A 16,533-nucleotide genomic window follows, 5' to 3' on the forward strand; every position below is an offset into this window, starting at 1 on the left:
CAGTGTATAAGACTTTAGCCCTAATTGGGAGCAGCGTCCAATGGCCTAATAAGTCAAGGGAGCCACCAGTGATAAACATTTTGGAACCACTGCCTTAACTAATGACGTGGCAGCTTCGGCTCCTTCCACTCTCCAGTGCTGTAGCTCAAGACTTTCCTCTCCTCGTTTCTTCATCTTCTCTGTCTCCCTCTTACTTTTCCAATCCTTGAAGTGGAAGTAGACAGAGTAGGCATGGAGTAGGAAGGAGACACATAAGCAAACATTCCCAGATATTGATTTTACTCTATGTTGGAAGAAATAGTAGTGGAATGCAATGAAGGTTTACATCCCAATCCTCTTCACACTTTCCTGGGAGTAAGCCCCATTGACACTAATGGAACTTAATTTCTGAGAAGACACGCATAGGATTGGGCTGTCAGTCGCTATGTTTTATTGTGTCTTTGGTGACCTGGGATTATTGGCTATGATCAGCTTCACTGTGACTTTCCTGGCCAGGCAGTTGCCAGTTTTAATAAAGCCAAGTTCATCACTTTCAGCATGTTGGTCTTTTGCAATGTCTGGTTGTTCTTTATCCCTTCTTACCTGAGCACCAAGGAAAAATACATGGTGACCATCGAGATCTCCTACCTCTTGCCTCTAGTGCTGGATTACTGGGGTGTATCTTTCTTCCCAAATGTTATATAATTATCCTGTCACCTGGGCTTCAGTAAGGACCAAATAATAAAAAGAAATAAATAAAAGTCTTTGATACGTTCATTATTGCATTCCCCCCCCCCCCTTAAAATCTAGTATTTATCTAGAACTGAGGTGTTGTTTAAGCTATTTTGCCTCATGCCACCCTTGGACAATGTTCAACTGCTTACAAGTATGCAATGCCCCTCCCCAAAAATATTTTTGTTTATTTTGTTTCCCAGATTATGATTTGGTATTTTCCTGAAATTGCACTGAGTGTATGTTAAATCCTGAGCAAAGAGGTACCTTTAAATTTGTGACCTCTTATATTTAGGAGGGAAAGAGCAATTGTCCCTCTTGATCCCTCTTTTCTTAGATTGCGAGATCTTGCAGGTGGGGATTATATTTCTATAAAACAGCTTTGTGAACTACTTTTTGTTGAAAAGTGGCATTGAAATCATCATCATCATCATCATCATCATCATCATCAAGACCTGATTGTTCTCAATATGTAGATGGTGTGTGACATTTGACATAAGAACATAAGAACATAAGAACAGCCCCACTGGATCAGGCCATAGGCCCATCTAGTCCAGCTTCCTGTATCTCACAGCGGCCCACCAAATGCCCCAGGGAGCACACCAGATAACAAGAGACCTCATCCTGGTGCCCTCCCCTACATCTGGCATTCTGACTTAACCCATTCCTAAAATCAGGAGGTTGCGCATACTCATCATGGCTTGTACCCCATAATGGATTTTTCCTCCAGAAACTCGTCCAATCCCCTTTTAAAGGCGTCTAGGCTAAACGCCAGCACCACATCCTGTGGCAAGGAGTTCCACAGACCGACCACACGCTGAGTAAAGAAATATTTTCTTTTGTCTGTCCTAACCTGCCCAACACTCAATTTTAGTGGATGTCCCCTGGTTCTGGTATTATGTGAGAGTGTAAAGAGCATCTCCCTATCCACTCTGTCCATCCCCTGCATAATTTTGTATGTCTCAATCATGTCCCCCCTCAAGCGTCTCTTTTCTAGGCTGAAGAGGCCCAAACGCCGTAGCCTTTCCTCATAAGGAAGGTGCCCCAGCCCCGTAATCATCTTAGTCGCTCTCTTTTGCACCTCTTCCATTTCCACTATGTCTTTTTTGAGATGCGGCAACCAGAACTGGACACAATACTCCAGGTGTGGCCTTACCATCGATTTGTACAACGGCATTATAATACTAGCCATTTTGTTCTCAATACCCTTCCTAATGATCCCAAGCATAGAATTGGCCTTCTTCACTGCCGCCGCACATTGGGTCGACACTTTCATCGACCTGTCCACCACCACCCCAAGATCTCTCTCCCGATCTGTCACAGACAGCTCAGAACCCATCAGCCTATATCTAAAGTTTTGATTTTTTGCCCCAATGTGCATGACTTTACACTTACTGACATTGAAGCGCATCTGCCATTTTGCTGCCCATTCTGCCAGTCTGGAGAGATCCTTCTGGAGCTCCTCACAATCACTTCTGGTCTTTACCACTCGGAAAAGTTTGGTGTCGTCTGCAAACCTAGCCACTTCACTGCTCAACCCTGTCTCCAGGTCATTTATGAAGAGGTTGAAAAGCACCGGTCCCAGGACAGATCCTTGGGGCACACCGCTTTTCACCTCTGTCCATTGTGAAAATTGCCCATTGACACCCACTCTCTGCTTCCTGGCCTCCAACCAGTTCTCAATCCACGAGAGGACCTGTCCTCTAATTCCCTGACTGTGGAGTTTTTTCAGTAGCCTTTGGTGAGGGACCGTGTCAAACGCCTTCTGAAAGTCCAGATATATAATGTCCACAGGTTCTCCCGCATCCACATGCCTGTTGACCTTTTCAAAGAATTCTATAAGGTTCATGAGGCAAGGGACATGGAGGGGCCTATGTTGTGATGTCCTCCTGCAGATGTTTCCCTTCACATACAGCTAAGGCTTAAAGTAGCTCCTTTGGGAACTTTGACCTGGAAGATCATAAGCTGCAACATCCTTTTGGAATTATATGTAACTCATGCAGTGGCATCTATAGGGGTGCGGCAGTGCAGACCACACAGGGTGACACCCTTTGGAGGGGGGTGACACCACTAGTGTCCAAAATTTTGGAAACCTTTTGGGAAATTTGTGCTTATGGGTAATACTGTCAAATCATTGGAAAGGGAATTTCAGAGGTCAGTCCTATGGGGCCTCAGTGCCCAGAGGAGCAGTACTGATGAAATGGCATCTGCTTTATCCTATGGGCACTGGGCAGCCACCAGAGTCTCCTCACTGTGGATAATGGTGCCACGGCCTTAATGGGTCTCCTCAGATCTGCACCCACTATTGAGTGGGCATGGAACCAAGGAGTCCCATGTTGGGCTGCCTGGGCCAGGAGAGAGGATAGGATATGGTGGCAGAGCCCTGAAACTTCCCTGAAACACTCTCCTCCCACCCTCCTTCCCTGAACTTCCCTGAAACACCTCCTCCCACCCTCCACAGACCCCCCCCATGTTAGTGGCCCGCTGCTGGCACAAAGTTAATTGGGCTGGTGCCTTGGAGGCCATATTTGGTCTGTAGAGGCTGGTGCACCTTCCTGCACCAGCCTGCTTATCTCCTGGTGGTGCAGAAGTGCCTTCTGGCACTTTTGAGACACCCAGAGGCTGGCGCAAGGGACTTTAACTAGCTTATCTGACTGGTAGGATTGCTGTCTGAGTCAGCTCTCATTTCCATGTATTGGAGCTAATACTAGATCTGTTATTACTTGTGTGTGTGTCATCATATTGGTCACTGGTTTTTTTGTTGGTTACTAATTTGTTGGGTGACTTGTACTGTTATATATTAAAATGTTGTTGGCATCCTTCAGTCTCGGAAGACTATGGTATCGCACTCTGAATAGTGTTCTGGAACAGAGTGTCCTCTCCAGTGCGCGAAGCCTGGGTAAAGTAGATATGGAGGATAGACTGTTACCCATGCAGCAAATCCCCCCTCTCCACGTCACTGAAATGGTCCAATGGAAAGGCAGAAGCCAATACGGTTGGTTCCAGCGGCGTTGCAGGAGTTGCCAGAACGTGACTGAGTTTAACCATGAACTGCCTCAGGGACTCCGGCTCCAGATTTTGCCTCGAGGTTGACTCCTGAAGCCTTTTCCATAACTGGATGTAGCCGCAAGGCAGTGGAGATTTGGGATCAGAGTTTTCCTTCTCTCAGATGAGCTGCCTTCCCAGGCTAATGAGTCCCATCTACCCGGTGGCTGTTCAGTTGCCTCTTACGACAAGTACAGCCAAACTGAGGGCCTATTCTTATCCCCAGCCCTCAGGGGAACAAGATTAAAATACATACATACATACATACATACATACATACATACATACATACATACATACATACATGAAGTTAGTGGGTGTTCCACTGACCCTAGTGATTCCACGAGATTTGGTCTGTGCATATCATATTTTAAATTATTCTGTATGGTTTGGTATGGGAGGAGGATAATCATAGTGGTGATGCAATGAGCTCTTGCACCGGGTGTAACGCCTCTGAGCCCATGTGCTCAAAATAAATAATGGTAATAAGATAAAGCATGTTTGCTTTACCCAACCGCCCTCTCTCAGAGGGAGCAAAAGCCTTAGAGGCATAATTATTAAACCTGACATTATATTAGATCACTGTGACTCATCCTTCTTCACTTCCCAACCCACACAGATCCTCAGGGAATGAGAATTATCCATAACCAAGTTTTGAGAACTCATATAAACTTGGTCCTGACATTACAATTAGGGACCAGAGGTAGACAGAGTGCTGTCTGTCAGACCTTTAGCAGTTTCCCCTTCAGACTTCCAGGTCAGGCACCAATCAACTTTCTGACAGACTCTTCAGCCATAGGAGGCAGGGCATCTCAACTTTGCTGACACAAGGCGCTAACGAGTTGTATAAGGGAATTAATACTGGAAGAAAACAAATAACTTCCCTCAAGATGTTTGTGACATTACTCCTGCTGCTGCTGTTGCTGCTGCTTCAAGCTCAGTGCATGGCGCACAAAGCCATGTGCAAGATGAACAGTCCCCTCCGCATCCCACATGAATATTTTCAACCAGGTGACCTTGTCATTGGTGGGATTCTATCTTACTTCTCAACCTATTATGTGGATGTAAACTTCACACTACCTCCCAGTCCGTGGCTTGTTGACTTACGTGTGTAAGGATACATATTTTTTCTCCACTACAATCACTCAGCCAGATTATAATCTTGGCTGGTTGAAAACACGGACAATGTCCTGTTGAGAAAAATCTTCTTCCTGTTTCCTTGCATTTTAGGCTAGACATTTAACCCACTTTATTCAATAGTGCTAGTACTCTCCATTGCATTGAAGACTATTTAATTGCTTCCTGATGAATCTATTCTAAGTTACAACCTGCATATGTATTTCTTCAGTTTTAACATTCTTACCACACAATCCTATGCATGTCTACTCAGAATTATTTACCGTATGCATTCAATGGAATTACTCCCAAGAAAGTGTGTATAAAATTGCAACTTTAGTTTTTTATTCTTTGTACTATGCTTGTAAACTCCATTTTCCAGTAATTTCTCTACCACACCACTTTCTTCAGACATAGTATTCATCCTCCCTTTCTGTCTCTTTGCACGGCACACAACCTTCTTATAAACTGTATAACTTCTTATTTCAGTGAAAGGCCAGAGAAAAATCTGCATGTTCTCTCTTTAGTGTATGCTGTAAAGGAGATTAATAGAGACCCCAAGATTTTACCAAATGTCAGTCTAGGCTTCCACATCTATCACAGCTACCTTTATCCAAGGATGACTTATCAGAGCACCCTGAACCTTATCTCACCACATGGTAAACCTGTCCCCAACTACAACTGTGACAACCAGAAGAATCTAATTGCCGTGATTGGAGGTCCGGATATCGAAACTTCTCTCTTGATGGCTGACCTCTTAAACTTATACAAGATTCCACAGGTATGATATTTCTGTGGAGTATGAAACTCTCACAGTTCTCACATATTACCTGTCCTTCTCTTATAATTACAGAGTTCTTGGGAAGAAGTGAGAGAGGAAGAAGTGATGAAATTAGATGCAATAGTTTCAAACTAGTAGAGTTTGCTTACTCTCCATGGAAAATATCCCAGCAGTTTTTACAGCTCCTCCATAGTTTTATGGGATATCCTTGTAGCATGATTTTATCCTGAGTGTCATGCAGTGGAATAAAATGTGGGTGAGCCTTCAAGGACTTTGTGGTCAGCACTCTCTCCCAAATGCCTTTCGATGTTTGAGGTGAGGTGATACCTAATGAACTTGCTACAAAACTGTTTCGAAAATATTTGGTTAAGACAACACTTTAAAAATGACCCATCTCTATTGTTTTGTTTTTTATAGCACTGCTTTCTCTGTTTTAGCTATTTAATTCCAATAATTACTTAGGTACTATTGGCAATGACTTTCAGGTGTGTCTCACTTTACACTTTGGCAATAGGGATTAGTCAGATAATGCATGCAAAATAGCTCTTCAGCTAAAACACAAAAACTGCTAGATTTTCGGTGGGGCCCGTGCAGCCCCGCCGCCATTTGCACTGCCCCGCCCCCTCAGCACATGAGGGAAAGGCGGGCAAATACAGGCAGGCAATGGGCTGCCTTTTGGAACTGAGGGTTGTGGTGCAGCTGTTGATGGGGCTGGCAGGTTGCCAGCTTCAGTCTGTATCGATCTGGCAAGCCCCGCCCACCTGCCCTGAGGTTAGCTGGTCACCTTTTATGGGGCCAGGTAGGAATTTTTTGCTGCTAACCTGATTGGCTGTTGGTTGGCAGTTTTTTCGCCTACCCCATACTGGCATTTGGATGTGGTTGAACTGCAAGTTTTTTGCAAATATGTTTGAGTTAGGTAGGTGGTGTGCTGGCTGGGAAGCAAGGAGTGGGGGCCGGTGTACATGCTGAGGTTAGCAAGAACAGCATGCTGGGGTAAGCCAGAACCGCTCTGGCAACACTTGTCCGGGTTGATGAGTCTGGCTGGCGACCCCCTTGGCTGGTTCGAGCAAAGGCTTATACAAGGTTTTCCGATGTGGGTCTGTGCTGGCTGGCTGCCTCGACCCTTTGGGGTTGGCCATGATAGGATAACTCACGATTGAGTGACACCTTGAGCCAGGATGTGAAGCCCTATTGAGGTCAGGGGGAGGTAGATGGCCAGTGCCATTTCCCGCAAGTTATTAGATTCCAGCACGCTGGGGGACTTTAGATAAATTTTTCCCTGCTGCAGGTTTGTTGTTTATTAATAAAGTTTAAATCATAAATAATAAAGCCTGTGTCTTGCGTGCTTCTCTGGGGGGTGCCAGTATAAAAGGTTTTCAGTACTACCAGAAAGTTGCTGGAAAGATTGATGTCATGGAGAAATTTATGCTGTGATGACTAATATTATAAAACAAAGTTCTTTCCCAATAATAAAAACATATTTCTTCTATGGAAAAATGTGAATTTTACCTCACCACATATATTAATTGAATCATTACAACTATTGTGAAACAAAACTATCTGTTCTCCTGAAAACCTAGTATCTAGGGGTTGGTTTGTTGATTCTCAGGTTGCTTATTGCTAATTTGCTTCACGGAAAGATGACAGATCCACCATTCCTTCCTTCTACCAAATGGCTCCCAGCGAAACCCATCAGTACAAGGGGATTGTCCAGTTACTCCAGCATTTCCAATGGAACTGGGTCGGTGTCATTGCACCAGACTCTGAAAAAGGAGATCTGTTCATACGGACAGTCCTACCGATGCTTTCCCAGAGTGGCACCTGTACTGCCTTCACAAAGAAAATAATAAACGTGAACTTTTTTATTCGTATGCCTGATCGTTCAGGATACAGTCGGACAATGTGTCATTTTCTAAACAAGTCCAAAGCAAACGTCATTGTCATGTATGTAGATACTGGCATGATAGCAACAATGATAATGCTGCTGTTTTCAGGAGCAAATGCAAACATATCTGTGGGTAAGGTGTGGATCATGACAGCACACTGGGATTTTGAGCCGTGGGCATTTAGATGGTCTTCTGTAATAAAGATTTACCATGGCACGTTATCTTTTGTTATTCACTACAATGAGGTACCAGGATTCCAAGATTTCCTTCAATTGCTAAGTGCCCATTGGCCAAGAGATGATACTGTTTTCAGGGTGTTCTGGAAAAAGGCAGCCACCTGCTTACTGCCATATTTCAGAGTGGATCAGGAGAATAAGGAAAGCTGCATTGGAAAGGACACACTGGAGAGCCTTCCTGGGCATTCGATTGATAGAAGCATGACTAGCCAGAGCTACAGTATCTATAATGCTGCCTATGCCATAGCACATGCTTTACATATCATGTACTCTTCCAGACTGATTCCCAGGCCAACAGTGGGTGGAGAGAGGTGGGACCCTCTGAAACGGCAATCTTGGAAGGTAATGCACAGATCAGTTATGTTAATTTGGGAGTTTTTAAAAATTTGTTTTGAAAAAAGAAATATATTCTATAAATTAAAAAGGTTATTGCAAATATTTGATAAATGCAAATAATGACCAACAGCTAATAATGGTAAAACGTTAACATTAAAGCAATGAAACAATTTAAAAGATATCAATAATGAAGTTATCAATTATTATGTTATCTAAAGCAATCTAATAATCTAATATAGTCTGGTCACAAAAACTGTAAGGACGATGATGATGATGATGACGATGAAGATGGTGCACAATAAAAACAGCAACTGTAATTCTTGTGAAAAAGTCTTAATTTTCCTGAATGAGTCAATGATACCAATTTGATGTTTCTTTCAGGAGCAAATTCTCCAGACCATGAACAAAATATTGTTCAGAAAATACAAGACAATCTGTTTTCAAAGTTAATTTAAAATCTACTCTGAAAAAGGATGCACTTTAAAATCTCAGCATTAAACCTCCAAAGAAGCAGATTCCTCTCTACTTAAACAAACAAACCCATTATTTTTTCTTTTCTTCTTCAATGTAGCTCCACCATTTCCTGAGGGCCATCTCGTTTAACAACAGTGCTGGGGACGGGGTGTCTTTTGACTGGAGTGGTGAATTAACAAGTGGATTTGATCTTACAAACTGGGTTGCTTTCATGAACAAATCCCTCTTAAGAGTGAAAGTGGGAGAGATGGATCCATGGGTTTCAGCAGGCAGACAACTCACTATTAATGATGGATGCATCAGGTGGCATAGCAGTTTTAAGCAGGTAGGATCTGATTGTAGGTCTTGGGGACAAAGACAAGCTAGGAAGTATTTCACTGTTGATACTTGTCTGAGTGGAACTATCTCTTCTATCCACAGAAGGTGAATGCAGTTGGAATGTCTTCATTTCTCATGCATCAACACATATTGAACCTATACATTGGAAATCTTCAAACTGCGTCATAGAAATATTTTAAGTTGACATGCTGATAATTACAACATACTTTAAGATCATCAATAAGAATTAAGATTTTTAAAAAGTAGCACATTTGCAGTACACATTTCACAAACAGTGAGATGTGATCAAAGACAAATCTCAAACAACAACAAATCATGTTGAATTTTGAATATGTGAGAGATTTATGGCCCAAATCCATCATAAGTCCCTGCGCAGCAATGCCACAACATAAACATGGCATCTGCTGCATCCTGCGGGGAGGGGAGATTTTGTCCTCCAGAGTCCTTCTTTGGCTAAGCCCCTTCTGGCCCAGTGGATAACTGCACACTTACACCAGTGATATCACTGGCACAAATCTGGGTTGACTTGGGAAGGTGCATCAGGCCCAGAACAGGGGCTAGGATTTGACATGCACTGCTGCTGCTAAATCTGCCCCCTTCCAAGTTCCAATCTGCTCTTCATTCCACCCCATCTCGTCCCTATTCTGCCCCTCCCCACCTCCTCCACATTCTCCCCGTGCCTCCCTTCCAGCTTTTATGCAGTCCTCCTGTTGGTGGCAGGCTACCATACACAGCATACATTCACAGCTGCCACACAGAGCTGACTACTTGCAGCATCCGGTGTGCTGACTTTCGCAATGGTTGAAAAGAGCATTGTGCTACTGGATGCTTGTTCCAGAGGCATGATACACGATGGTACTGCCTTTCTGGGCTCTCATTTACAACAACCAATGAAAACATGATTGACTAATAATGGATTAAACAGTCCTTACCTACCACTCTTTTTACGGACAGGTGCCACCCTCTTCTGTGTGTAATGAGAAATGTCATCGAGGACACAGTAAGAAAAAACAGGAAGGGGAGCCATTTTGCTGTTATGGTTGTTCACCATGTCCAGAGGGGGAAATTGCAGACCAGAAAGGTAGGAAATGTTGTGTTTTCCTGTCTTGTCACACATGTTAATAATATTAGGCAAGATCTACCCAGTGACTTACACAAGTAATGTCTATGCAAAACTCTGTGCATAGGGGGAAGGAGGGATGAGTAAGAGACCTGACCAGAAACAGAAAAAAACAACAACCCTGCAGTTGGGGAAAGAGGACTAGGGGCCCAATCCTATCCAATTTTCCAGTGCCAGTGCAGCCGTGCCAATGGGGTGTGCCCTGCATCCTGTGGTGGGGAGGCAGTCACAGAGGCCTCCTCACAGTATGGGAACATTTGTTCCCTTACCTCGGACTGCATTGAGGCTGCACCGGGTTTGGAAAGCTGAATAGGACTGGGCCCTCATTCAGGCACTTGATTGTACCCCAACAGATAGAGGCCTTTAGAAATACTTTCATTTATTAGATGCAGGATCATCTGTGAGAAAGGAAAACTGAAAGCTGAATCTTTGGTGAGAGAAAAGATACCTAAATGGCACCTGCACTGTTTCTTTGCAGATATGGACGACTGTGTCAACTGCCCTAAAGATCAATATCCAAACAAGGACAGAAATCAGTGTCTTCCAAGGAGCTTAAACTTCCTGTCGTATGATCAAATTCTGGGAGTCATTTTAGCTTCCTTGGGTTGTTTTCTTGCCCTGATCACAGCCTTGGTGCTTGGGATCTTTGTTCAGCATCGGGAAACTCCCATCGTCAAAGCCAACAATCGGGATCTCACTTACGTTCTCCTTGTTTCCCTCCTGCTCTGCTTCCTCTCCTCGTTGCTCTTCATTGGCTGGCCTGGGACAGTGATCTGCCCTCTCAGGCAAATGGCTTTTGCCATCATCTTCTCAGTGGCTGTTTCTTCTGTCCTGGCAAAAACAATCACGGTGGTTCTGGCTTTTATGGCCACCAAGCCAGGAGCCAGGATGAGAAAATGGATTGGGAAAGGAATAACAGGCTCTGTCGTTCTCACAGGTTCCCTTATTCAAGCGGCTATTTGTCTTGCCTGGCTCTGTTCTGCTCCTCCCTTTCCAGATATGGACACGGTCTCCCTGACTGAAGAAACTGTGGTAGAGTGTAATAAAGGATCGGTTGTCATGTTTTATGGTGTTCTGGGGTATATGGGATTCATGGCTCTTCTCAGCTTCATTGTGGCGTTCTCTGCTAGGAAGTTGCCGGACACGTTCAACGAAGCCAAGTTCATCACTTTCAGCATGCTGGTGTTCTGCAGTGTTTGGGTATCCTTTGTTCCCACTTACCTGAGTACCAAAGGAAAATACATGGTGGCCGTCGAGATCTTTGCTATCTTGGCCTCCAGTGCTAGATTGCTTGGCTGCATTTTTGCCCCCAAGTGTTATATCATTGTCTTGAGGCCAGAGCTGAATAGCAGAGAACAGCTAATTAGGAAAAAAAAATGTTAGAAGCTATGCAGGGCTGACCCAAGACTATGTAACACCTATCACCCTTTAACTAATGATGTGCTTTTCTTCCGTTCTCCAGAGTTGTAGCTCAGTACTTTCCTCCCCAACACATTTCCTCTTCTTCTCTGTCACCCATTTACTTTCCCAATCCTGGGAGTGGGAGGAGATGCAGGAGTAATGGAAATAAGTAGGCAAATCTGCTTTCTTAGGCAACCGCTTCAGTTGGCCAGCTGAATTTACCAGAAGATTTATACATGCAAGTCAGGTTCTTTTTTATTAATAGAAACCTTCTAGATGGAAGATGTCTGGAGGAATTGTTGAAAGATAAAGAAGAGATAACTTTTTTGTAAATAAGTCTAGCATAGGAAGTATACTTGGAAGGTGTATTTATTTTTGTCCTATTTTGTTACTTTATGAACCTACGACCTCAGCTTGGTGAACATCAACATCAAAGAAATAAAAAGTAGAGTAAAATACATTAACAGTCTAACACAGAGACAAAATAAAAGCCAGCATTCCAGAATGACAGACAGACTCAACTCCCAGCAGTTCCAAAGGCCTAAACAGATAGACAAATGTCTAAAGACATTTAAAAATCAGAAAGAAGAGGAAGGTCACATGAACTTCCTGGAGGAGAGCTGTTCAGATCTTTGTTGTCACCATCAAGAAAACCCATCCCTCCAAGTGGACCAGGCAACTGTCTCCCAGCCTAGATTTCTATTCTTCAGCCTAGATTTCTATTCTTCACATTGAGGCTCCCCAACGACTGGCGCTTGATGGGTGAGCTACAAGAAGTGGGGAATCTGTAGTTGTGGAACTGAAAGTCCATAAAACAATATAAAAGAGAATATTCCTTCTGCAACAGAAGAGTAATGTGAATGAGAATGTAAGCCAAGAAATAGGCAGGTGTGCAGGGGATGCGTCTGTAGCACTCCAGCTAACTTATCCCTTTAATTTGGAGCTTTAGCTTTTCTTTAGCTTTGAGTACAGGTAACAACCCACAGGCCATGTGGGGCCCAATGCTAAACATCCCCAGAATGAGTGGAACTTGTGAGGCATGCAGCAGCAACGTCATCACCAAATGCTTGGGGAGGAGACTTCAAGCCAATCGGACCCAGGGCAGGCGGAAGGGAGGGCTGTCTGGGAGGAGTGCTCTGCTCGCCACGCTGTCCTCGTGATGCCTCAGCATGGAAGTTTCCACGCTGGAGTGTCAGTTACAGAGCAAGGAACCGGCTCCACTCACCTCCCCAGTGTGGGGTCCCCTCCAAGCATGGGGCCCAATTTGGACAAATCGGTCAAATGGCCTAAAGTACAGCCCTGACAACCCACTCCTCTTAACTTACTTCAGAGAAGTTTCATTGTTATAGTTAACAATCAGCTGCCTTCTATTACTAGATGTCACGGCTTTTTTAGTCACTATTTTGAATTTTCTTAATAAAGCCATTGTCTATAACTGAGTTGGTTCTGAGTCACTTCCTGTTCTCTGTTCATATGGTGACAGTTTTTTTGTTTTTTTGTTTTTGTTTTTTTTTGGGGGGGGGAGTACATTGCAACCAAAGGCTATAAGGTCCCTAGACACACATGGATTAATGTATAGTGCTTGTGTTCACAGACAATGTGTGTGAACACTGCCTTGTTGGTCTCTTAAGTGGAGCCAAAAGGCAGCTGAAAAGTTACTTTAAATAAAGAAAGAAGGAAAAAAGGCACCTGCTTGACCTAACCCATGCTCACTGAGGCCAAATGCAGCCATTATCCTACAAGCTTCTTTCCATCTTTCCTATCATTTTATTTTAACCTTTAAACAACATCACTTGAAACTGGATGTACATTTGTAGCAGTTCACTAAGGGTGCAGATTCATTCATTAGCATCTGTAGTGCATGCTTTAAGAGTTTCCTTCCACTATGCTCTACTTTCATAGTTCTAAATCTACATATAACGACATTGTGGCAGCCCAATTCCACCTAAACCCCCTTGTGGGAATGTAGCAGCACCTTCATGGCTTCTACTGATCCTGCACGGGATTTTCTGCTGCTAGAGATTCCTTTGAACATAAGAACATAAGAACAGCCCCACTGGATCAGGCCATAGGCCCATCTAGTCCAGCTTCCTGTATCTCACAGCAGCCCACCAAATGCCCCAGGGAGCACACCAGATAAAAAGATACCTCATCCTGGTGCCCTCCCTTGCATCTGGCATTCTGACATAACCCATTTCTAAAATCAGGAGGTTGCGCATACACATCATGGCTTGTACCCCATAATGGATTTTTCCTCCAGAAACATGTCCAATCCCCTTTTAAAGGCATCTAGGCTAGACGCCAGCACCACATCCTGTGGCAAGGAGTTCCACAGACCGACCACACGCTAAGTAAAGAAATATTTTCTTTTGTCTGTTCTAATTCTCCCAACACTCAATTTTAGTGGATGTCCCCTGGTTCTGGTATTATGCAAGAGTGTAAAGAGCATCTCCCTATCCACTCTGTCCATCCCCTGCATAATTTTGTATGTCTCAATCATGTCCCCCCTCAGGCATCTCTTTTCTAGGCTGAAGAGGCCCAGCCTTTCCTCATAAGGAAAGTGCCCCAGCCCCGTAATCATCTTAGTCGCTCTCTTTTGCACCTTTTCCATTTCCACTATGTCTTTTTTGAGATGCGGCGACCAGAACTGGACTCAATACTCCAGGTGTGGCCTTACCATAGATCTGTACAAAGGCATTATAATGCTAGCCGTTTTGTTCTCAATACCCTACCTAATGATCCCAAGCATAGAATTGGCCTTCTTCACTGCCACCGCACATTGGGTTGACACTTTCATCGACCTCTCCACCACCACCCCAAGATCTCTCTCCTTATCTGTCACAGACAGCTCAGAACCCATCAGCCTATATCTAAAGTTTTGATTTTTTGCCCCAATGTGCATGACTTTACACTTACTGACATTGAAGTGCATCTGCCATTTTGCTGCCCATTCTGCCACTCTGGAGAGATCCTTCTGGAGCTCCTCACAATCATTTCTGGTCTTCACCACTCGGAAATGTTTGGTGTCTTAGCCACTTCACTGCTCAACCCTGTCTCCAGGTCATTTATGAAGAGGTTGAAAAGCACCGGTCCCAGGACAGATCCTTGGGGCACACCGCTTTTCACCTCTGTCCATTGTGAAAATTGCCCATTGACACCCACTCTCTGCTTCCTGGCCTCCAACCAGTTCTCAATCCACGAGAGGACCTGTCCTCTAATTCCCTGACTGTGGAGTTTTTTCAGTAGCCTTTGATGAGGGACCATGTCAAATGCCTTCTGAAAGTCCAGATATATAATGTCCACGGGTTCTCCCACATCCACATGCCTGTTGACCTTTTCAAAGAATTCTATAAGGTTCGTGAGGCAAGACTTACCCTTACAGAAGCCATGCTGACTCTCCCTCAGCAAGGCCTGTTCGTCTATGTGTTTTGAGATCCTATCTTTGATGAGGCATTCCACCATCTTACCCGGTATGGATGTTAGGCTGTCCAGCCTATAGTTTCCCAGGTCTCCCCTCTTTCCCTTTTTAAAAATAGGCGTGACATTTGCTATCCTCCAATCTTCTGGCACCGTGGCCATTTTGAGGGACAAGTTGCATACCTTAGTCAAGAGATCTGCAACTTCATTCTTCAATTCCTTAATAATTCCTTTGGAATTATTCAATTCAAATTATTCAATTCAAAGGAATAATTCAATTCCTTTGGGGTAAGCCCCAGCAACCAATATGAGGTAACTCAGTCCTGCGCCAGCTCAATCGCTGGTGCAAGTCCATGTTGCCCCAAGCAGACAGATCAGGCCTGGAAAGGGGCTTGAGATTCAGCGTGCGCTTCTGCTGCCAATCCTGCCCTTTCTGGGCCTGATCCACCAATTATCTGCCTCATCTCCTTCCTGTTCCTCCATATCCCTGTCCTGTTCCATCCTCTTTCCACTCTCCCCCTCTGCCCTGTTACATCCCCTGAGCTGAACTCATCTGCTCCAGCAGGCCACCCCACATCTGCATCTACAGACAGCAATTCCACGTGGGGTGAAATCCTCTAAAAATGGGGACATTTAGCCCACTGGTGCCCCAAGACTAGGTTGAGGAGGAAGAGCTATATCTGAATGCTTTATCTGAACAATGGTTTCACACTCTCCCAGAACCTCTGGAAAGTTGTGGTGGGGGCAGGGACTTGGAGAAGGGTGTGCCTTGACAGCGTCACAGTGATTGTGGCAGCACAGGGAACCAGAGGTATGTAGACATACCTGGGGAGGGGATTGAGAGTCCTCCCGGAAGGTCCTGGAGGCTCATAGCCCCCTCCATGAACTGCTGCAGTGATGTTTGTTTTGCAATCGGAGCTCACGTCCGGTTTGCGATCGGCACTCCAAATGCAAACCAGCTCCAATTGAGGCTCCAGGACCCTCCGGGAAGCCTCCTGATCACCCCAGGTACTTCTACATACCCCTGGGTCCCTGCGGCACTGCAATTGCTGCGACGCTGTCGGGGTATCCGTTCTTGGGCCACTCCCCTTAAAGGGGAATGGCCCATTTTCCCTTCCTATGGTGGGTCATGACCCACCACTTTGAGAACCACTAGAATAGAAAATAATATGAAATGGCCAAAAAGTATGCCAAATAAAGTGTCATACGCAGTCAAATTTTTAAGAAATGTTGGCATTTATTTTACTATTCACAAAATATTGCCCATGATGACCATAAGCTGAAGTTGCACTGATGGAAATACTACTCTTATGTTACTGTTTGCCATTATTCTACATTTTTAATTTAAAAAAAAATTGGCTGTATTCCAATATTCGAATAAAGAGGAAAAAAAACTGCCACAATTTCTATAAGTGATCTCTTTTCTGGATACTTAAACAGTCAGAACTTGAAGCACCAGTGGTAGATGATTTTCATCAGTGCTTTGAGTAAAACATACAATGAGAACACATCGACGTGACAGTTTTAATCATATCTGAGTGTGTTTAACCCTAATTCATTCCCTCAAGAATCCTTAGGAATGGTAGCTTTGTGAAGGATCAGCCTCCTCTCCATCCCATTGAAATCTTTGAAGAAGAAAAAAATCATGGTGATAAAATGGAGAAAAACTAT

Source organism: Tiliqua scincoides, chromosome 5 (assembly GCF_035046505.1).
Source record: "Tiliqua scincoides isolate rTilSci1 chromosome 5, rTilSci1.hap2, whole genome shotgun sequence".
NCBI lineage: Eukaryota > Metazoa > Chordata > Lepidosauria > Squamata > Scincidae > Tiliqua > Tiliqua scincoides.